The sequence below is a fragment of the Chiloscyllium plagiosum genome, unplaced genomic scaffold, assembly GCF_037043375.1.
Source record: "Chiloscyllium plagiosum isolate Xiang-an unplaced genomic scaffold, Cpla_swu_hap1 HiC_scaffold_2, whole genome shotgun sequence".
Lineage (NCBI taxonomy): Eukaryota > Metazoa > Chordata > Chondrichthyes > Orectolobiformes > Hemiscylliidae > Chiloscyllium > Chiloscyllium plagiosum.
The window spans coordinates 45,643,384-45,666,881 of record NW_028270140.1 but is presented as its reverse complement, the minus strand read 5'-3'; the positions used below and the strand labels follow the sequence as shown (position 1 = coordinate 45,666,881).

Here is a 23,498-nt window from a genome sequence, read left to right as displayed (position 1 = left end):
AATCCACTGTTTAAACATATCGCCCACTTCCTAAGCATCTGTATACTTCAGCTCCACACCTACGCATGCATCTGTTCAGACGCATCTTAATTGAATCTCTCGTGCCTGCCTCCAGATGACCTCTGCTGGCAACTAGTTCCAGTCACCGACCAGCCTTTTTACTCACCACGTGTTTGCCCCTTATACTTTTCACCTCTCACCTTGAAAGCCTTTCCTCTCGTTATTAAATACCTCACTCAGGAAAAAAAAATTATCTCTATCCACCCTGTCTATACCCTTCATGATTTTGTAGACCTCAATCAGGTCCTCACTCAATTTTCTTTTCTCTAATGAAAACAATCCTAACTTACTTAACCTCTCTTCGTAGCTAGCACCTTCCATACCAGGCAACATCCTCATAAACCTTCTCTGCACCCTCTCCAAATCATCCACATCCTTTTGATAATGTGGCGACCAGAACTGTATACAGTATTCTCAATGCAGCCCTATCAAAGTCTTACTGATCAGACCAACAATGCCCTCTTACAGATCATTTAGGTATATCAAAAACAACAGTGGCCCCAACACTGACTCCTCGGGAACAGCACTGGACACCTTTCTCCATTTTGAGAAATTCCATTCATCTACTACTCTCTGTCTCCTGTTGCTCAACCAGTTCTTTATCCAATTAGCTAGTACATCCTGCACACCATGTGACTTCAATTTCTCTCTTAGTTTACTGTGGGAAGCTTATCAATCACCTCAGTAAAGTCCATGTTAATGACATCTACAGCCCTTCTTTCATCTATCAACTTGGTCACTTCCTCAAACAACTGTATAAATTTGGTAAGGCATGATCCCGCCCGCACAAAACCATGTTGTCTATCTCTGATAAGCACATACTTTTCCAGATATAAATAGATTTTATCCCTCAGTACCTTCTCCAGCAACTTTCTCACCACTGATGCCAGCTCACTGGTCTGTAGTTACCTGAAATTTCCCTACACCCTTCTTGTACAGGGGGACAAAATGAGCAGCTCTCCAGACCACCGACACTTCACCTGTGTTTACAGATGCTACAAAGATATTTGTCAGTACCCCAGCTATTTGCTCCCTTGTCTCCCACAGCAACCTGGGATACGTCCCATCCGATCTTGCGGATTTGTCCACCTTAATAACCTTTTGCCTACCCAACACAAACTCCCTCCTTATTGTGATCCAGAGAAAACAAGCTTCTATCTCAGATGCAGTAATAATCATTGAACTCTGAACATTGAGCCGACAATGCCAAAAAATGAATTTTTAACATTTTCAGTCAAACCTGTTAGTTAAACTCAGTGAGGAAGTGGAACATTAATTGGCCTCAGCAACATTCAATTGGAAAAGAAAGGCAAATAGATTTCTGTTCCTGAGAAGAAACCTTCTGCTCATCAAAAACCCACATCACAGATCTTAGAAACAAAAATGATTGAACTGTGTGAGATATTGGTTTGTAGCCTCGCTATATTCCTTCGGACCAGCTCGCTATATTCAGTAAAACTGGGTTCCCCTTCATTCGTTCATAATTGTTTACTAACCCTTATCAGTACATTCACCTATTTGTGCTGAGTGATGCCACTATGATTGTTAGTTTGTAGTGAGTAGATGATGTCATTGATGCACAGTGCAGGAAATAATTCATTCTCTCTATAAACTAATCAGATTATTTTGATTGATCCTCCTGGCTTGTTGCCAATGAAGAGTTGATTCAAAGAACAAAGAACAAAGAAAATTTACAACCCAGGAACAGGCCCTTTGGCACTTCAAGCCTGAGCCGATCCAAATGTACTGTCTAAACCTGTCAGTCAATTCCTAAGCATTAGTATCTGCTCCCCACCTACGCATGCATCTGTCCAGGCGCATCTTAAATGAATCTACCGTACCTGCCTCTACCACCTCTGCTGGCAACGCGTTCCAAATGCCCACCACCCTCTGCGTGAAGTACTTGCCACATGTATCCCCCTTAAACATTCCACCTCTCACCTTGGTGCATGACCTCTCGTTATAGAATCCCTCGTCCTCGGAGAAAGCTTGTCTCTATCCACCCTGTCTGTACCCTTCATGATTTTGTAAACCTCAATCAGGTCCCCCCTCAATCTCCTTTTTTCTAGTGAAAATAAACCTAAACTACTCAACCTCTCTTCATAGCTAGCACCTTCCGTACCAGGCAACATCCTCATAAACCTTCACTGCACTATCTCCAAAGTGTCCACATCCTTTTGGTAATGTGGCGACCAGAACTGTACACAGTACTCTAAATGTGGCCGAACCAATGTCTTGTACAATTTTAACATGACTTGCCAGCTCTTATACTCAATACCCGTCCAATGAAGGCAAGCATACTATATGCCTTCTTGACCACTCTATCCACCTGTGCAGCAACCTTTAGGGTACAATAGACCTGCACTCCCAGATCTCTCTGCCCATCAACTTTTCCCAAGGCTCTTCCATTCATTGTATAAATCGCTCGAGAATGAGACTTGCCTAAATGCATCACCTCACATTTGTCTGGATTGAAAGCCATCTGCCACTTTTCTGCACAACTGTCTAGGCTATCTATATCCTCCTGTATTCTCTGACAGTGCCCTATGCTTTCTGCTACTCCACCAATCTTTGTGTCATCTGCAAACTTGCTGATTATACCAACAATGCCCTCTTCTGGATCATTTATATATATTACAAACAACAGTGGCCCCAATATTGATCCCTGTGGAACACCACTGGTCACCTTTCACCATTTCGAGAAATTCCCTTCAACGACTACTCTCTGTCTCCTGTTGCTCAACCAGTTCTTTAGCCACCCAGCTAGAACACCCTGCACACAATGTGACATCACTTTCTCCATTCGTCAGCAATGGGGAACCTTATCAAATGCCTTACTAAAGTCCATGTATATGATATCAACAGTCCTTCCTTCATCTAACAACTTGGTCACTTCCTCGAAGAACTCTCTTAAGTTGGTAAAGCACCATCTCCCCCGCACAAAACCATGTTGTATATCACTGATAAGCTCATTCTTTTCTAAATATAAATAGATCTTATCTCTCAGTACCCTCTCCAGCAACTTCCCCACCACTGACGTCAGGCTCATTGGTCTGTAGTTACCCTAAATATCCCGACATCACTTGTTGTACAGAGGGACAACATGAGCAACCTTCCAGTCCTCCAGCTCATCACCTGTATTTCAGGATGCCACAAAGATATCTGTCTGGACCCCAGCTATTTCATCTCTCGCCTTCCTAAGCCCCATTCGGGTCTGGGGATTTGTCCACCTTAATAACCTCTAGCATACCCAACACATCTTCCCTACTTATGCCAACGCGATCCAGACGAATCAAACTTTGATCTCTAATCTCAAGATTCATCATGTTCATCTCCTCAGTGAACACTGATGCAAAGTACTCATTCAGAATCTCACCCATTCTCTCAGGTTCGGCACACAGCAATTCCTTCATTATCGTTTGGTGGACCAATCCTTTCACTAGTTACTCGCTTGCTCCTGAAATAAGAAGAAAACGCTTTGGGATTTTACTTAAATCTGCTTGCTAAAGCTATTTCACGACCCACTACTGACAGCATCATAACCACATGATAAACAAAATCAGCGCCCATCTGTGAGAGACTCACATTGGTAACTGAATAAGGAAGAAACAGTTTTAAACTGAAAGTAGGTGAAATTATATGGAGTTTAAGGATAGTATTAATGAAAGGTGTTATGATTGGCTCTGATTGTACTGGATAGTGAAGCTTACACAATGGAATGAATGGCGAATTCCTGTGCCAATTTTGCAATGTCTCTTGATGCTATGATCTGTATATTTCTGGTCAAAATTTCCTGTTCACTGACAACCTCACCAAGATGCATCCAAATCTTGAGTTGGGCATATCAGTCACACATGCCAGTTTGGGAGACAAGGCAATACATAAATCACCAAAATAAGGTAAAAAGAAACGTATCTAAGTTCCCAAGAATGTTTGAGTCATAGTTTCTGCTTCACCAGTCCATGGCAACCATAATCTCGACAAGACACCCTTCCTAAACCGGCAAAGTTGGGCTTAATCCCAACTGTCCATACAGCAGGCAGGGCTACTCCCTTGGTATTAAAACCTGGCCAATGTTTCACTTTTCCATGTTGCATAGAATTACTCACAAAATACAGCACAGAAACACCCTCTGGGGACAATGGGAAAGGATAATGTTGATCTTGAGTGCCCCTCTACCTGCACTGGGAGAGTTGAATAAAACTCACAATGCTATCAGAGTAGGATTGTCCCAACAGCAGGGGAAGAGGGACAGAGACTGATGTCTTCACAGCAGGGTAAGTGAGGAACATGAGAGGGAGAGAAGGTCAGTACAAGGTCCTCTTCTCCATTGTCTTTAAAGGAGAGTCTTGGGAAATTTTAGGAATTGATATGTCCCTTGAGAACCGGTTTACTTCAGTGATGTGCGCAGTGTGTCTTACACAAACAGCAAATTTTCCTTAGAAATATATCGGAACATTACAAAATGAACAGCCATTAACTAGAAGCCATGACTGGGCACTAGTTATGAGTCAGCTCTGCCAGGTCGGAATTCTCCATCTCCTCAAGTGAGCTTGCCCGTTGGGACGCAGGATTAGTTCATTCATCCTGCAGGTTAGAAAAACAGAAACTCTCAGATGTTTTATAAACTATATTGGCTAATTGGCCGAAGCTGGATAAAAGGCTTAAACAGTTGTTAGAATGGGCAAACCCTCTGGATGCATTTAGAAGTGTTTGGAGTGCATGATTTTCTTCAAAAACGTCATTTTGATTTAACACTCTCCCTTACCCTCTACTATTTCCTTTTGATATTTTTGATTTGCCCCTGGTGGGTAGTGCTTGGTAAATGTTTGATTTGTGACGTGGGTGATTTGATGGCTGTTGAATTCAAAGAAAACTGGGTAAAATCTTACTGATATGAATGTTCTAGTCTCACATAATGACATGAAATGGAAACTGCAAATATATAACTGAGACAGTTATGTGCTGCTTGCAATGGAAGACAGGTCATTGGTTTCTTAACTCAACACATTTAAATGGTTTACTGGAGATGTGAAGTGTTCTGTCTGAGCAATTGCATGTGTAGTGTTAGGATCACAACACCCTATTTTCTGATATAGGGAGCAAGAGAGTGCAGCTCTGACAGAGGGATAAAAGAACATGGTCAATCTCAACCATACTCAGTGTTCACAGGTGGAGTCGTATCTCTGTTTCAGATTTTATGTGATCAATCAATGAATATGACTACATCAGTAAGTTGGCAATGGGAAGGCTCAAAGCACATTGGAGAACTTTGGGATTCAACGGTTTTAGTTGGATCACAAACAAGAACCTATTGACAATGGCTCCAGCCAGTATGATCAATTAGCTGATGAATTTAACGAGTTTGTCTCTGAGACTGAGGGTAATGACACAAAGCCATTTTCTCTTCTAAGTGGTTTAATTCTCAAGATTCGAAGAGGGTCTCCACTTGCTGAAAAATGTTGTTCCAGCAGCTGTGCCGCAGCAGAGATGTTTGCAAAATGTCACTAATAAAATTATGTAGATTACATCTTTGAGCCTATATATTGTTCTACACAAATGGAATGAGAGACTCTGATTTCAAAGCAAAAATTTAGATTTTATGATTTCAGACTCATGATAAGAACCTTCACCTTGAAGCAGCTAATTTTCAGAATCAGGACTGAGAGGTCAGCAGATCGCCTGGGATTTTCCAACTCACGATGACTGAGAATCTCTGCAGTTTGATCTTCTGGTTCTCAAATTGCTACAGTGAGCATTGATTCTGAGAACAACTTCTTAAAATGTCGACAATAGTTAATAATTTTTGTAGTGTCCATGTTGAGGGCATGTAGAAAGTAATGGTGAAAGTAAGTTAAAAATATCCTTTTCCACAGATGATGGTTTATGTGTGGAATGAACTTCCAGAGGAAGTGGTGAATGCGGGTACAGTTACAGAGTTTAAAAGAAATTTGGATAAGTACATGATAAAGAAATGTTTGGAGGGGGCAAAGGGCCAAACACAGACAAGTGGGACTAGTTCATGGTCGGGATTATGTTTGGCATGGGCTGGTTAAACAGAAGGGTCTGTTTCTGTGCTGTATGACTCAAAGGAATCTTGGAAAATTTCCAGATGACCCCAAAATTGGTGGCCTATTTGACAGTGACGAAACCTTTCTAAGTTAACAAAGGGATCTTGATCAAATAGGTCAATGGGCTGAAAAATGGCAGATGGAGTTCAATCTGGATAAAAGCAAAGCATTGCATTTTGGTATAACAAAAAGTGGTAGGACCTTGGGGTTCAGGTACATAATTCTCTGAAGTTTGCATTGCATTTGGACAGGTTGGTTAATAAGGCATTTGACATGCTTGCTTTCATCGCTCAGTCCTTTGACTATCGGAGTTGGGAAGTCATGTTGAAGTTGTAGAAGACATTGCTGAGGCCTGTTCTGGAATACTGTGTCCACTTCTTGTCACCCAGTTATAGGAAGGACATTATTAAACTGGAGAGGATTCAGAAGAGATTTGCCAGCGTGTTGATGGGTATGGAAAGTTTTGAGTTATAAAGAAAGTCTGGATAAATTGGGAAGTTTTTCATTGGAGGATGTGACATTAAGAGGTGACCTTATAGAAGTTTATAAAATCATGAGGGGTATTGTTTGGCAGGGCTGCTGCACAGAGAGAAACAGGAGGACCAGTTGGCGACTACTCCTGAAAATAAGATGTTCGCCAGGAGGCTGCAGGGACACAGAAGTCCCATCCACTGACAGGGACTTGGAATGCTCAGTATACCAAAAACTGTTCACACACAAGGGAGAACAGCTTGTGAACTGAGAATGTTCAGAGTCCAGATACTGCTTCGGGCCAACCATATTCTTCAGAAAATAAGTAAGAAAGATGAGGCAATGCAGAAGCCTCATTTGGATGAGGGACAATGAGGTCATGCTACCTAGCTCCTTGTTCTTGAGCCAATAAGGTAAAGACATGCAACTAACAGATGAATGTGAGCCAACAGGAAACAGACACCACAACTCGAGAAAGATAAGGGAAGAGAATAAAAGAAGACCCTTGTGGTATACAGGCAACGACAACTCTGGAGACTCACCAATACAAATCAGACCCTACGTCAGGCACGTGGAGACATAGAACATAGAACATAGAAGAATACAGCGCAGTACAGGCCCTTTGGCCCTCGATGTTGCGCCGATCCAAGCCCACCTAACCTATACTAACCCACTATCCTCCATATACCTATCCAATGCCCGCTTAAATGCCCATAAAGAGGGAGAGTCCACCACTGCTACTGGCAGGGCATTCCATGAACTTACGACTCGCTGAGTGAAGAACCTACCCCTAACTTCAGTCCTATATCTACCCCCCCTTAATTTAAAGCTATGCCCCCTTGTAATACCCGACTCAATACGCGGGAAAAGGTTCACAATGTCAACCCTATCTAACCCCCAATCATCTTGTACACCTCAATCAAGTCACCCCTAAACCTTCTTTTCTCTAATGAAAACAGCCCCAAGTGTCTCAGCCTTTCCTCATACGATCTTCCTTCCATACCAGGCAACATCCTGGTAAACCTCCTCTGCACCCGTTCCAGTGCCTCCACATCCTTCCTATAGTATGGCGACCAAAACTGCACACAATATTCCAGATGCGGCCGCACCAGAGTCTTATACAACTGCATCATGACCTCAGGACTCCGGAACTCAATTCCTATACCAATAAAAGCCAGTACGCCATATGCCTTCCTCACCGCACTATTTACCTGGGTGGCAACTTTCAGAGATCTGTGTACATGGACACCAAGATTCCTCTGCTCATCCACACTACCAAGTATCCGACCATTAGCCCAGTACCCCATCTTTTTGTTATTCTTCCCAAAGTGAATCACCTCACACTTAGCTACATTGAATTCCATTTGCCACCTTTCTGCCCAGCTCTGCAGCTTCTCTATATCCTGCTGTAACCTGCCACATCCTTCCTCACTGTCAACAACTCCTCCGACTTTCGTATTATCCGCAAACTTGCTCACCCAACCTTCTAACCCCTCTTCCAGGTCATTTATAAAAATGACAAACAGCAATGGTCCCAAAACAGATCCTTGCGGAACACCGCTAGTGACGGCACTCCATGAAGAAACTTTGCCATCAACTACTACCCTCTGTCTTCTTCCATCCAGCCAATTCCAAATCCAAACCTCCAACTCACCCTCAATGCCATATCTCCGTATTTTCTGCAGTAGCCTACCATGGGGAACCTTATCAAATGCCTTACTAAAATCCATATATACCACATCTACCGCTTTCCCCTCATCAACCTCCTTCGTCACCTTTTCAAAGAATTCAATAAGGTTTGTGAGGCACGACCTGCCCTTCACAAAACCATGCTGACTATCCTTGATCACATTATTCCTATCCAGATGTGCATAAATCCTATCCCTTACAATTCTCTCTAAGACTTTGCCCACAACAGAAGTGAGACTCACCGGCCTATAGTTACTAGGGTTATCCCTACTCCCCTTTTTGAACAAGGGAACCACATTTGCTATCCTCCAGTCTTCTGGCACTACTCCTGTAGACAAAGAGGACATAAAAATCAAGGCCAATGGCTCTGCAATCTCCTCCCTTGCTTCCCAGAGAATCCTAGGATAAATGCCATCAGGCCCAGGGGACTTATCTATTTTCACCTTTTCCAGGATTTCCAACACCTCTTCTCTACATACCTCAAAGCCATCCATTCTACTTATTTGTGACTCAGTATTCACATCGACGACAATGCCCTGTTCCTGAGTAAATACTGAAGAAAAGTATTCATTCAGTGTCTCCCCAATCTCTTCCGCCTCCACACGCAACTTCCCACTACTATCCTTGACTGGACCTATTCCTACCCTAGTCATTCTTTTATTCCTAACATACCTATAGAAAGCCTTAGGGTTTTCCCTAATCCTACCGACTAAGGACCTTTCATGTCCCCTCCTTGCTGCTCTTAGCTCTCCCTTCAGGTCCTTCCTGGCTACCCTATAACTCTCAATCGCCCCAATTGAACCTTCACGTCTCATCTTGAGATAGGCCGCCCTCTTCCATTTAACAAGGGATTCCAATTCCTTATTAAACCACGGCTCCCTCGCACGACCCTTTCCTCCCTGCCTGACAGGTACATAATTATCAAGGACACTCAATAGTTGCTCCTTGAACAAGCTCCACATATCATTTACACTCTTGCCTTGGAGTCTACTTTTCCAAGCCACACATCCTAAGTCATGCCTCACCGCATCATAATTTCCCTGACCCCAGCTATAACTCTTGCCCTGTAGTACACACTTATCCCTCTCCATCACGAGAGTAAAAATCACCGAATTATGGTCACTATCCCCAAAGTGCTCACCTACCTCTAATTCTAACACCTGGCCTGGTTCGTTACCCAGAACCAAATCCAGTATGGCCTCACCTCTTGTTGGCCTGTCTACATATTGTGTCAGGAAACTCTCCTGCACACATTGAACAAACACTGACCCATCTAACGAACTTGAGCTATAGCTTTCCCAATCAATATCAGGAAAGTTAAAGTCCCCCATAACAACCACCCCATTACTGTCACTCATCTCCTGAATCACCTTCCCTATCCTTTCTTCAATGATTCTAGGACTATTAGGAGGCCTGTAAAAGACTCCTAACAGGGTGACCTCACCTTTCCTATTCCTAACCTCAGCCCAAACTACCTCAGATGGCAAGTCATCATCCATCGTCCTTTCCAACACTGTAATACTATCTTTGACAAGCAATGCCACACCTCCCCCTCTTTTACCCCCACCTCTGACCCTACTAAAACATTTAAATCCTGGAACCTGCAACAGCCAATCCTGTCCCTGTTCTAGCCATGTCTCCGTAATAGCCACAACATCGAAGTCCCAGGTACCAACCCACGCTGCAAGTTCACCTACCTTATTTCGTATACTTCTTGCATTGAAGTATACACACTTCAAGCCACTTTCCTGTTTACAGGCACCCTCCTTTGAAATTGATGCCATGTTCCTAACCTCCCTACACTCCAGGCCCTGCACCCTGAAGCTACAATCTGGGTTCCCATGCCCCTGCAGAGTTAGTTTAAACCCCCCCAAGAGCACTAGCAAACCTCCCCCCAAGGATACTGGTGCCCCTCAGGTTCAGGTGTAGACCATCCTGTTTATAGAGGTCCCACCGTCCCCAGAAAGAACCCCAGTTATCCAAAAACCGGAATCCCTCCCTCCTGCACCATCCCTGTAGCCACGCATTTAAGTGTTCTCTTTCCCTATTCCTCGAATCTCTATCACGTGGCACGGGTAACAAACCAGAGACAACAACTCTGTTCGTTCTAACTCTGAGCTTCCAACCTAGCTCCCTGAAAGCCTGTCTAACATCCTCGGCACTCCTCCTACCTATGTCGTTGGTGCCAATATGGACCACGACTTCGGGCTGCTCCCCCTCCCCCTCCAGGACCCGGAAAACACGATCAGAGACATCACGTACCCTTGCACCTGGGAGGCAACATACCAAACGTGAGTCTCTCTCGTTCCCACAAAAACGCCTATCTGTGCCCTGAACTATCGAGTCCCCAATTACTACTGCTCTGCTCTTCTTCACCCTTCCCTTCTGAGTAACGGGGACAGGCTCCGTGCCAGAGACCTGAGCCCCGTTACTTACCCCTGGTAAGTCATCCCCCCCACAAGTATCCAAAACGGTATACTTGTTCTCCTTCGCGCTTTTAAAGGGGGAAAAAACCTACCCAGGTAAGCTTACACTAACTGCTTCCGGGTCTCGGCTGCCCCTCTGGTCGTCGTCACTTCCCCCTGGTGCTCCCGCTCTTTCTGTGAAGAGAGAGTGAAAGAGAAAAAAAAACACCGCTGCCCGCTACCGGTAAGTACTTTTAAAACCAAACGGTCTAACCTTCGCTGCTGCTCGCACTGGAAATGGAGAGAAAGAGAGAGAGAGAGAGAGAGAGACAGCAGCATGTGGCCAACATCAGCCCTGCTTAGCAGAGCAGAACAGTTTTTCAGGTCCTTCTGTGACTGCTCAGGGAGTGTCAGGGGACTTGGGTGGGTGAAAAATAGGTTTTTAATTCAGTTTATGGGAAAATATATAAGCTCTTTTTTGTAAGAGAACGTAGAAGAGATAAGTGCACCATTCAATATATTAATAAAGTAACTTGTGAAGTTATAAGAACTGACTCTTCTCCTCTCTGCATACACCAGCAGCTGCAGTCGGCACCTGCTGGATTCAGACAGCAGCTGGCTGTGGCCAGACTCAAACAGGCATCCACCGTATCAATAGGGTTAATGGTGTGAGCCTTTTCTCTATGATGGGCGATTTCAAGACGAGCGAGGTACAATTTTAAGGTGAGAGGAGAGACCTTTAAAAATGAAGTAAGAGGCACATTTTTTACGCTGATTGCAGGTCGCAAATGGAATGAACTTGCTGAGGAAGCTGTGGACATGGCGACAAATACAACGTTTGAAAGACATTTGGATCGATCCATGAATAGGAAAAGTTCAGAGGGATATGGGCCAGGAGTGAGCAGTTGGGACTAGTTTGGCTTGGGGTTATGTTTGGCATGAACTGATTGGACTGAAAGGTCTGTTTCCATACTGTACATCTCGATGACTCTACGACTCTTTGAAGCAAACACAGAAAATGTTGGAGATACTCTGCAGGTCTGTCACCTGTGGGGAGAGAAATAGACTTAATGTTTCCACTCCAGTATGACATTTCTTTGGAAACAGACTAAAATGACTCTTTGTCCCCGAGTCAAATGTGTATTAAAGTCTCTTTTGTCTCTCACGTTTGTTAAAAACAAGCTTATATATCATGACTGTTTTTGAAGGAGCCAGCCACATCGAAATTGCAGGTGCTGTCAGTTTTACAGCCACTGGGAGAGGGTAACCTCCCTCTCCAGCAGACCTCAGGTCCCATTCCTGCACTCAGCTGAATTGCTTCTCAACATCACAAGACACTCAGAGCCTTTGTCAGCACTGTATGTCACACATCCACAAAAAATGACGTCAGGGCCAGTAAACACTGGGCCTCCTGTGCAACCCACTGCATCTGCCTAAGATGGGTACTTCTGGTCCTTCATGTCGGCCTGCTGCTGCTCCTGGGCTTGCCATCATCCCTGATCCTCTTGTATCCATTTTCACTTTTTTAGGAAGGCAATCACAGTGTCCAGCTTCCCACCAGCAGCTGGGCGCGAAACTCCTGCTGGAAATGACCTCCGTTAGGAACATAAATGGCAGAAAAGTTCTTTGGTCTCAGAAGAGTCAGTGATGACACACACTGTGAATGAGGGCTGCACACGCTCCTCCACAAAGTGAAACATGCAGCAGATCCTCCAAACTTTGAGACAGCTGCCCTTTGCACCCTCCTGAACAATCAGCAGCTGAACTGTTCTGTTCAACTGGAACAGAAAAGGACTGATTTTTGCCACGTCTCCAGAACAAATTTGCGGAAAAGCATTTGGATATGATTGATATGATCTTGACCACAGTCTTTGTGATCCCCAGATAACAATAGAGTATTCTCCTGACTGCTGGACCTTGAGCTACAGCACTGACTGTTGTCCACTCTCTGACTTTAGTTGGATATATCTCCTGACCGTAAGAGATCCAAGTGGATAAGTGAGTATGGCCAAACCCCTCAACTGTGTGTGGCCATTTCTCCATAACTACCAGTATTGGAACCCCCAGACAGATAAATGTTGAGGTCTCAGTATGCAATTCATAAAGAGACCTTAAAATCGAGTCATGGGTAGACAGGATAGTGAAGAAAGCATTTGATATGCTTGCCTTTATTGGTCAGTGCATTGAGGATAGGAGTTGAAAAGTCATATTGTAGCTGTACAGGACATTGGTTAGGCCAATTTTGCAATATTGCGTTCAATTCTGGTCTCCCTTCTATCGGAAAAATGATGTGAAATGTGAAAAGGTTCAGAAAATAGTTACAAGGATGTTGCCAGAGTTGGTGGTTTCAGCTGTCGGAAGAGTTTGAACAGGCTCGGGTCACTTTCCCAGGAGCATCAAAGGCTGAGATGTGATCTGCTTGATGTTTATAAAATCATGAGTTGGAATGGATAAGGTGAACAGCCAGGGTTCTTTCCCCAGGGTAGTGGAGTCTAAAACTAGAGGGCATAGGTTTAGGTTGAAAGGGGAAAGATATAAAACAGACCTGAGGGGCAACCTTTTCACACAGAGGGTGGTGTCCAAGTATGGAACAAGTTGCTCAAAGAAGTGTTGGAGGCTAGTTACAAATAAGGACTGCAGATGCTGGAAACCGGAGTCTGCATTAGAGTCGTGCTGGAAAAGCACAGCAGGTCAGGCAGCATCTGAGGAGCTGGAAAATTCATGTTTCAGTCAAAAGCCCTTCATCAGGAATAGAGCTGTTCCTGATGAAGGGCTTTTGCCCGGAGCCTCGATTTTACTTCTCCTCGAATGCTGCCTGACCTGCTGTGCTTTTCCAGCACCACTCTAATCCAGTGTTGGAGGCTGATACAATTGCAACAATTAAAAGGTGTCAGGATGGTGGCATGAATAGGAAGTGTTTGGAGGAATTTGGGCCAAATACTGGCAAATGGGACTGGATTAATTTGAAATATCTGGTCAGCATGGATGTGTTGAACTGAAGGATCTGTTTCCATGCTTTACAACACTATGACTTCATGACTTTATGTCACCTCCTCAACACCCCAACTCCTGGGCAGATCGTTAATAATGAGATATCTCCTTTAGTCTGGGCAAAAAATCATACCATATAGCTGTACTGATGGCTTCAGGCCCTGACTGGTGTGCCAACATGCAAACAGACTTGGCATAGCAAGGCACAGCAAGGATGCTGTGAATATTGGGTAGACACTAAATGACCATGAAGAGAGCAAGTGAGTGGCACTGAGATGCAGCCTTTTCCAACCTGTGAGCTGGGTGCCTGTCTGTGAGCACAAAGTGTCCGCACTGCAACCTTTCAATGCTAGTTGCAAGTGCACCCTGGAATGCAAGTCTGGATTCCAGAGCACCCTGCCAGTGTGTCAGGGAAGTGCCATGATGGTCATGTTTGATCATGTTGGGTTGGCAAATGTCAGATGCCAATATTTGTGGATGTGAGGTGTTTGCAGCTGGTGTTCATAGATTGTGCTAACATGGAAACTCCTCACTGTTTGCGAAGGTCACCAGGAATCCAATCTAATTTCCATGTTGAGATTTCTTGATGTCTAGCTTGTTTGGCACATTTGGTAATGTAGGAAGCTGAATGTTAACAAGGTGATTTGTACTGTTAGTAAGCTAGAATCCTGCTTCATTGGCAACTCACCACTGCCTAGTAAGAAGCTTTGTCACCCCCAAAAAGATTCTGTAAGTTGTTCCTTACGTCATGATAGTCCTTACGAGACTTCTCGCCTGCTTTTTTTTACTACAAATCCAAAACATTGCCCATTTTGCCTAGGGACATAGGAGATTCTGTTCCAGATGTTGTTTTTATTCATCTGGTTGAAATTCTAACAGGTATTGTGGTAGAATTTGAACTTGCCCTCAGGAAATTAGTCTGGAGCCTCTAAATTTCTCATCCATTGGCTTTAGCATGATACCACCCGAGAACAAAGAAAGGTACAGCACTGGAACAGGTCCTTCACCAAGATTGTGCAGACACATGATGCATTTCTGATCTGAAAGACCTTTCCTCTTTATGGTCCATATCCCTCAATTCCCACCCAGTGCATATGTATGACAAGATGTCTCATCAACTTTGCAATTGTGTCGAGCTCCACCACCACCTCTGGAAGCACATTTGAGGCACTTACCACCCTCTGTGTTAAAATCATTCCTCTCACATCTCCTTTGAACTCGTTCCCCTTTAACCTTAATCTATGTGCCCTAATCATTGATATTTCTACTCTCTGAAAAAAGGTTCTGAATATCCATTCTATCCATTGCCTCATATAATTGTTTAGACTTCAAACAGTTCATTCCTCATCCTCTGGCATTCAAATTAAAACAAATCAAGGTTTTTTTCCAATCTCTCCTCATAGCTCATACACTCCATACAAGGCAACATTTGCCAAACCGCTTCGGTAACTTCTCCGAAGTCTTCATATCATTCTTGTAGTGTGGCAACCTGAACTGTGCACAATATTCCAAATGCGCCTGAACTAAAGTTCGATAGAGCTGCAAAACGACTTCCAATTTTTACTGTCTGCCCCAGTCAATGAAGGGAAGCAAACTATCGGCTTTCTTGACCACCTTATCCATTTGTGTTGCCACTTTCAGGGAACAGTGGACCTGAATGCTTAGATCACTCTGTACATTGATTCCTCTGAGAGTTCTGCCATTTACTGCATACTTGCATCCTGCATTAGATCTTCCAAAATGCATCACTAAACATTTGTGCAGATTTAACTGCATCTGCTATTTCTCCACCCAAGTCTCCAGCTGATCTATATCCCACTGTATCCTCTGGCTATCCTTCTCACTTTCTTATTCCCCAAACTTTGTGTCATTCATACTATCTCCCTAAAAAAGATAAACAATGGATTGTCAACTGCTTTTGCCTGGCTCAAGTTCTATTTACATTTATAGAGTCACGGAGTTCTAAACTATAGAAATAGACACTTTGGTCCAACTTGTCCAGCTATCCTAAATTAATCTAGTCCCATTTGCCAGCATTTGGGCCATATCTCTCTCAACCCTGTCCATTCATATACCCATCCTGATGTCTTTTAAATGTTGTAATTGTATCAGCCTCAACCACTTCCTCTGGCAGCTCAACCCATACAAGTACCACCCTCTGCATGAAGACGTTGTCCCTAGGTTCCCTTCTAAACATTTCTGCCCCTCACCTTAAAGCTCTGCCTCTTAGTTTTGAATGCCTTTAACCTGGGGAAAAGTCCTTGGCTTTTCACTCCAGCTGTGCACCTCATTAGTTTAAAATCTTTTATACAGTTACCCATGAGCCTCCAATGCTCCAGGGAAAATAGCTGCATATCAAACAATGACGAGACAAAATACAGGAAAGAGATAGAGTGCTTGGTTGCATGGTATTAAGATAACAATTTCTCCCTCAATGTCAGCAAAACTGAAGAGCCAATCATCGACTTCAGAAAGCAAGGAGGAGTGCACGCTCCTCAATGGAGCTTAGGTGGAGATGGTCAACAGCATCAAGTTCCTAGGATTTACAATCACCAACATTCTGTCCTGGATTACACACATTGATGCCATAGCCAAGAAGGCACAGCAGCATAATGAAATTTGGCATGTCCATGCTTTTCATGATGTTTTACACATACACCACAGAAAACATTCCATCTGGATGCATCATGGCTTCGAATGGCAACTGCTCTGTCCATGACCATAAGAAACAACAGAGAATTGTGACCAAAGCCGAGTTCATCATACAAGTCAACCTTCCAATCTTTGGCTACATTTACACATCTCAATGCCTTGAAAGACAACCAACATCATCAAAGTACCCTCCCACCCCATTTATAATCTTTTTTGAACTCATTCATCAGGCACAAGATACAAAAGTTAAAACAGACATACCAACAGATTCAAGAACAGCTTCTTTCCCACTATTATTACACTTCTGAATGGACCTATCAAATTTCAAATGAATCATCAATGTACAAAGATTTTGTTTCATTTTTATAAACCTCTGATAGTACACCACATACATATAAAATATGTTGACTCTAAGCATGCAAACATTCACTACTTCAGTTTAGTTCAGTCCAATTTTTTCTCACCTCCATCTTCCTTCATCAAAGGTGTGACATCGGCAAATACACTCACTCATCCTGCCATGTGTATAAATTTCAAATTAAATGGCTGTAATATTAAGGACTCTGCGAACAGTCTGGAATTTATTTCCTTACATATCTCCAAAAACATTAAAGGGTTATGATCAGTATATACAATTGTCTCAACCATATTACTGGTATTATAAATGTTGAATTCTTGCAATGCCAACACCAAGCTCAAAGTCTCTTTCTCAATCATGGAATATTTCTGTAATTTTCTGAAAAAAAAACAGCCAATATGTTTTTCTACCTTCTTGTCATCTTCTTTCAAGAGTATAGCACTGGCACCCACATCACTCACATCTATAGCAACCTGAAGTGTCTTTGTATAATTAAGTGTTGCTAACACAGCTTTCAGGCTGTCAAATGCCTTCTGACATTTTGTCATCCATTGTTCTTTTCTGCACTTCTTCAACAAGTCAGTCAGTGGAGCAACCATGTTCCTAAAATTTGGTACAAACTTCCAATATAAACCACTCACTCTCAAGATTCGTAGTATTTCCCTCTTTATCGATGCCATGGGATACTCCCCAATAACACTTGTTTTCACATCCTCTGGGGTCATATTCAATAACATGGCCATGAACCTGACTTGGACTTTTGTGAACTCATTCTTAACCATTGAATAATTCTGACAGATGCTCTAAAACTACTTTCCATGCGTGAGTAAAACTCACCAGGTCACCAATGTACACCACAAAATTGGGGAATTCTGAAATTACTTCATTGGTTCGTCTTTGCAATGGGACTGATGCATTTTTCATACCAAATGAGTGGACTTTCAACTGGTACAACCCGGCAGGTGTCACGAAAGCTGAAATTTCCTTCGCTCTTTTGGCTAAATGTACCTGCCAGTATCCTCTGAGTAAGTCCAATGCTGAAATGTGAGTTACTTTTCCCACCTTCTCAATGCATTCTTACACATACGGAATAGGATATGAATCAGATTTGGTGACTGCAAAGATTTGCGATAGTACACACATCATCATCGGGTACTTCCTGGTTTTGTCAGCATCACTCTGGAGGAGCTTCATTCACTGCATCTCACTTTGATTGTATTGTCTTTGAGCAGGCATTCAATCTCTTTTTGAATCTCTGACAACTTTGAAAGGTGAGGTATGTGAGGGTGATGCCTAATTGAAACCACATTTCCTACATCTACATCATGCATAATTAGATTAGTACTTTCCAGCTTATTCCCACGTAACTCCCCACATGATTGCAAAAAGTCATTCAGGTCATTTTGATTTTCCTTCAGAAGGTCACTCAATAATTTATTCCAATTTATAAAAACCTCCTCATTGTCCAATTTAATGAGAGGAAAGTCCAATTCAGAATCCTTTTAACTTGGTTCTTCACTCAGTGTTGTTAACAGTAACACACTCCCCTTTTGCTTTCCTTCCTTATCAATGTACCTTTTGAGCATGTGTTCCTGGAAAAGCACAGCAGGTCAGGCAGCATCCGAATCAGCCTGGCTCCCAGCCTCATTCCTGATGATGGGTTCTGGCCAGAAACGTTGATTTTCCTGCTCCTCGGATATTGCCTGACCTGCTGTGCTTTTCCCACAACACACTCTCAACTCTGATCTCCAGCATTTGTAGACCTCACTGTCTCCTAGTAATCTTCCTGCATATTCACGTGACACATTCTGTGAAATATATTTCTGTCTGATAATCTCATGAAATAGTTCACCTCATTCAATCTCTTTTTGATTGGACAAGGCCCGTAATCCTGGGTTTTCATGGTTCACCTTCAACTAAAAGTGATACTGAGAGTTAATCTGTACGTGTTAAGCGAATATGTATATTTTTGGTTTGTTTGCTTCCTGTTTCATCATTGGATGTGCTACTTTTAAATGCTGTCTCGCCAACTCATCCACTCTATTCAATCTTGCCCTAAACTTTGACACAGATTTTAAAAGTGTGGGCTCTCAACTCTGACTCACCAATTTCTCCTGTATTGGTTTCAATGGTTCTCTCACCTCATGTTCAAAAACTAATTCAAATGGACTGTATTTTGTTGATTCATAAGGTGTACCTTTGGCTATTTCTTGGACATTAAACTCACCTTCCAAGTGTCTGCACATAGTACAAGTCTCTCACACCTGGATTATATTACTAACCTCCTCATTGCTCACAACATCTTTGCATTTCGGATCTTTAGCGAACATTGCAAATAAACCCTGTAAGTTCAGGATTTAATGCATCTCAAATGAACTGTTTTTTGTGATAGAGCCCCTGGGGAGCACAATAAACTTCCAGCCAGTTCAAGAAGTAAATGTTCATAAAATAAGACTGCTTTATGTCCCTTAAACAGCTTTATGTCAATTTCCCGTTTACCTATTAATTTTGTTAACAAGTCAGTTTTATGTAATGATCATTATATAGAATAATCAAAGGCAATAATGCCTGCAACTGTACGAGGGAGGGAGACAAATGGCACCTGTACCGATTCCAAATGTTTTTCTCAGCTGAGCAAAAAAACACCATGTTCTTCAAAGTTCCACATGATTGCAGTCAGCACTAGTTGTAAAGTAATGTAGTGTACTATTCCTCCTGTTCTTTGTACAGGAACACAACGAGTGACCCAGAACCAGAAAGACAGGACGTACAATGTTACCCACAACCACCATTGTGCTTTGTGTAACACTCCAGCATATTTTCTTTCCGTGCATGGGATTTAGGGCATCATTGAGAAGGCCAGCATTAATCACCAATGGTGATGCTAATGGAAGGTTTACTGGGCCATTTCAAAGGACTGCTGGGAGTCAACCATACTGTTCTCACATAGGAACAATAGTAGCCCATTCAGCTCATCAAAACTTTCTGCTGTTGAATACAATCATTGAACACCTCAATAACTTTTATTTGCTCCATTCCAAAACCCGATATGCCACTGATAATCAGAAGTCTATCAATCCGTATCTTTATCACATTCAAAGACTGAGCTTCCACAGCCCTCCGTGGTAGCGAATTCGAAAGGTTCACAACTCACTGAGTAAAACAATTTCTTCTTTTACCGAAACTAATTGGCTTTGCCCTATTTTTAAATTTTCTCCCCAGTTCTGGCTTCCACAGCCAGTGGAAGCATATTACCTGCTTCTACCCTGTCTCTTCCTTTAAGTGTCTGGTAGGTTTCACTGAAATCAAAACTCTAAATTCAAGAGAATACAGACCAATTTTGCTTAATCTTTTCATTCAACAGTCATGATTTGGAGGTGCTGGTGTTGGACTGGGGTGTACAAAGTTAAAAATCACACAACACCAGGTTATAGTCCAACAGGTTTATTTGCAAGCACTAGCTTTCAGAGCACTACTCCTTCATCAGGTGATTGTGGAGTATAAGATCGCAGGACACAGAATTTATAACAAATGTTTACAAAGAACGAAGAACAAAGAAAATTTACAGTCCAGGAACAGACTGAACGGCCCACCAAGCCTGAGCCAATCCAAATCCACTGTTTAAACATATCGCCCACTTCCTAAGCATCTGTATACTTCAGCTCCACACCTACGCATGCATCTGTTCAGACGCATCTTAATTGAATCTCTCGTGCCTGCCTCCAGATGACCTCTGCTGGCAACTAGTTCCAGTCACCGACCTGCCTTTTTACTTACCACGTGTTTGCCCCTTATATTTTTCACCTCTCACCTTGAAAGCCTTTCCTCTCATTATTGAATCCCTCACTCAGGAAAAAAAACTTATCTCTATCCATCCTGTCTCTACCCTTCATGATTTTGTAGACCTCAATCAGGTCCTCGCTCAATTTTCTTTTCTCTAATGAAAACAATCCTAACTTACTCAACCTCTCTTCGTAGCTCGCACCTTCCATACCAGGCAACATCCTCATAAACCTTCTCTGCACCCTCTCCAAATCATCCACATCCTTTTGGTAATGTGGCGACCAGAACTGTACACAGTATTCTAAATGCAGCCCTATCACAGTCTTGTACAATTTTAACATGACATGTCAGTTCTTACACTCAATACCCTGTTCGATGAAGGCAAGCATAACATATGCCTTCTTGACCACTTTATCCACTGATGCAACCCCCTTCAGGGTACAATGAACTTGAACTCCCAGATCTCTCTGCATATCAACTGACTGAGGATCTTCTGTTTATAATATAGTTCACTCTAGAATTAGACTTGCCAAAATGCATCACCTCAAATTTGCCTGTGTTGAACTCCATCTGCCATTTCTCTGCCCAAGTCTACAGTCTATCTATAGTCTCCTGTATTCTTTTGACAGTCACCTCTGTTTTCTGCTACTCCACCAATCTTCGTATCATCTGCAAACTTACTGATCAGACCAACAATGCCCTCTTCCAGATCATTTAGGTATATCAAAAACAACAGTGGCCCCAACACTGACTCCTGGGGAACAGCACTGGACACCTTTCTCCATTTTGAGAAATTCCATTCATCTACTACTCTCTGTCTCCTGTTGCTCAACCAGTTCTTTATCCAATTAGCTAGTACATCCTGCACACCATGTGACTTCACTTTCTCTCTTAGTTTACTGTCGGAAGCTTATCAATCACCTCAGTAATGTCCATGTTAATGACATCTACAGCCCTTCTTTCATCTATCAACTTGGTCACTTCCTCAAACAACTGTATAAAGTTGGTAAGGCATGATCCCGCCCGCACAAAACCATGTTGTCTATCTCTGATAAGCACATACTTTTCCAGATATAAATAGATTTTATCCCTCAGTACCTTCTCCAGCAACTTTCTCACCACTGATGCCAGCTCACTGGTGTGTAGTTACCTGAAATTTCCCTACACCCTTCTTGTACAGGGGGACAAAATGAGCAGCTCTCCAGACCACCGACACTTCACCTGTGTTTACAGATGCTACAAAGATATTTGTCAGTACCCCAGCTATTTGCTCCCTTGTCTCCCACAGCAACCTGGGATACGTCCCATCCGATCTTGCGGATTTGTCCACCTTAATAACCTTTTGCCTACCCAACACAAACTCCCTCCTTATCGTGATCCAGAGAAAACAAGCTTCTATCTCGAATCTCAAAATTCATCATGACCCTCTCCTCAGTGAACATTGATGCAAAGAAATCATTGAGAATCTCACCCATTTTCTCAGATCCGACACACTGCCTTTCTTCCTTAATCTTTAGTGGACCAACCCTTTCTCTTGTTACCCTCTTGTAACTTATATATGAATAAAAGGCCTTGCAATTCTCCCTAAGTCTCCTTGCTAAAGTTATTTCATAACCCATTTGAGCCTACTTGATTCCTGTTTAAAATTGGCTCTACTGGCCCGAAATTCCTCCAAGGATCGTTCTGTTCTTAGCTGCCTGGACCTTATGTATGCTTCCCTTTTCCTTAGTCCAAGCCCTAAGTTTATGTGCCTTACCCACTATACTTCTCGTATTAATGTATATGCACTTCAAACCGCCAGTTCTTTTGCATTCATCTGCTTTCTGCCTACTCTTGCCCTTGGTAATGCTAACGTTATGATCCTTACAGTCTCTAGGTTCCACCTCACTGTCCAGTAGTCTTTGCATCTAGTTCCCAGAGCCCTGCCACATCAGTTTAAAACCTCCCCAACAGCTGTAGCAAAAACTCCCCTAAGGTCAATGGTTCCAGTCTAGTTCAGATGTCGACTATCCAATTTGCAATAGTCCAATCTTCCCCAGAACAGGTCCCAATGTCCCACAAATCTAAACCCCTCCCTCCTACACCATCCCTCAAGCCATGTGTTCATCCTGCCTATTCTTTCATTACTACCCTGGCTAGAACGTGGCAATGGTAGCAATGCTGAAATCGCTACCTTTGAGGTCCTCCTCTTTAACTTTTCTCCTAGCACCCTGAATTCTGCTTTTGGGACCTCATCTTGCTTTTTACTTACATCATTGGTGCCTATATGCACCACAAAAACTGGCTGCGCACCTTCCCTTTTCAAAATGCTCTGCAGCTGATCGGTGACATCCCTGACCCGAGCACCTGGGGATGATGAAAGAGTCCAATGAGGAGAGATTGAGAAAATAGGCTGTGTATTCTCTGATGTTCCAAATATTGAGAAGTTACCTCAATGAAACCTATAAAATACTTAAAGCGATAGCAAGATAAATGTCAGTAAGATGTTTCCTCTGTTGGGGAGATTACAACTCGGAGAATATAATTTCATAAGAAGGAAGAAGCTATTGAAGAAAGAAATAAAGATAAATTGTTGGGATTTTGAAGTCATAATGTGGATAAAGCTATTGAACTGGATGATTAGCCATGATTAAACTGCAAGATGAATAAGGAGCAATGGGCTGAATGGCCATCTCCTGCTCTAATGCTGCCGTATCCATTAACATCGTGACCTGCATATTTCTGGTGAATATTTCCTGTTCACGAACAGCTTCATCAAAATGGCATCCAGAACTTGAACTGGGAAAATCAGACCAGATGCCATGTTGAAGGCAAGATGGCAGCTCAGTCAAAAGAAAATGATCTGAATTTTGAATTAATTTCTCCTGAGATGGTTCACTAAATGGTGAAAATACACACTGTTGAAAGAAAAACTGAATGTGATATGTCATTTTTCATGAAAGAGACGTTTTGTAAGTATGACTTTATGAAATGAACCAATACAAATCCATTGATGTTTTTAAATTTTTTTACCATTGC

General features: G+C 42.7%; 1 long non-coding RNA gene across 3 annotated transcripts in view; it reads right to left on the bottom strand.

The window, feature by feature from the left end:
* The window catches only part of LOC148151878 (uncharacterized), a 64,841-nt gene that overhangs the window by 19,377 nt on the left and 21,966 nt on the right, over positions 1-23,498 (bottom strand). Inside the window, exon 1 of one of the 3 annotated variants that reach the window (XR_015760161.1) lies at positions 16,601-16,628. The exons of the other annotated variants lie outside the window; for them this stretch is intronic. This is a non-coding gene — a long non-coding RNA (uncharacterized LOC148151878). Of the gene's footprint in view, positions 1-16,600; positions 16,629-23,498 lie in introns of those variants that run through there. 3 annotated transcript variants of the gene reach the window in all.